This window comes from Urocitellus parryii, chromosome 9, assembly GCF_045843805.1.
Source record: "Urocitellus parryii isolate mUroPar1 chromosome 9, mUroPar1.hap1, whole genome shotgun sequence".
Taxonomy (NCBI): domain Eukaryota; kingdom Metazoa; phylum Chordata; class Mammalia; order Rodentia; family Sciuridae; genus Urocitellus; species Urocitellus parryii.
This window is the reverse complement of record NC_135539.1, coordinates 17635860-17636852: the sequence shown is the minus strand read 5'-3', so window position 1 is coordinate 17636852 and position 993 is coordinate 17635860. Positions and strand designations below refer to the sequence as shown.

Here is a 993-nt window from a genome sequence, read left to right as displayed (position 1 = left end):
GCCTAATTTGTTGAGGCTGGGTTTGAACTTGAGATCCTCCTGCCTAAGCCTCCCCAGCTGCTGACATTACAGGCATATGCCACCATGCTTGGCTTCTTCAACGTCTTTAATAATAATAATAATAATAATAATAAATTAAAAATATTGTAGGCCCTTTGGGACTTTTTAATCATTTTAGCAATAATAAATAAGTGATTTATTTTTGTTTTAATGTTCTATATGTTTTGTTTAAGGTTCTATATGTCACTATTAAATGTAAATATAGCCCCAGTCACTGAGCCGCCGCCGAGGACTCCACAGCCTCCCCCTCCAGGAAAAGGAATCGTATCCTATGTCCGCTATCCAGAACCTCCACTCTTCGACCCCTTTGCTGATGCAAGAAATGGTGATGAGCTGCTTCCTGCTGGCACTGAGGATTAGATCCATATAAGAATTCAACAGAGAAACAGCTGGAAGAGCCTTACTATTGTCCAAGGGTTCACTGTTGATTACCATAAAAAGAAACTAGTGAAGGCGTTTAGGAAGAAATTTGCCTGCCATGGTACTGTAATGGAGCATCCAGAATATGGAGGAGTCATTCAGCTCCAGGGTGACCAGCGCAGGAACCTAGGCCAGGTCCTGGTAGAGATTGGACTGGCTAAGGACTATCAGCCTAAGGACGATCAGTTCATGGGTTTTTAAGTGCTTGTGGCTCACTGAAGCTTAAGTGAGGATTTCCTTGCCATGAGTAGAATTTCCCTTCTGTCCCTTGTCACAAGTTTAAAAACCTCACAACTTGTATAAGGTAAAAATGTAACCAAGTTATACTTGAACTAGTGTAACTCCTTCATGCAATAAACGGAAACGGGCCATGCTGTCGAGTCTTGAAGTCCCTCATTTCAACAGAGGTCAAGCAGTAGGTGCCTGGCAGTGTCCACCCTGAAACAAAGCAATAAGGTGATATTTCAGCAAAGCCCAGAGCCCCAAGATCCGATGGCTGTGTCTGACCAGAAG

The 993-nt window shown here is 43.0% G+C and overlaps 1 pseudogene; it reads left to right on the top strand.

The window, feature by feature from the left end:
* Positions 1 to 331: 331 nt before the first annotated feature.
* Positions 332 to 681, top strand: LOC113185103 (eukaryotic translation initiation factor 1 pseudogene; annotated as a pseudogene).
* The last annotated feature ends 312 nt before the right edge of the window (positions 682 to 993 follow it).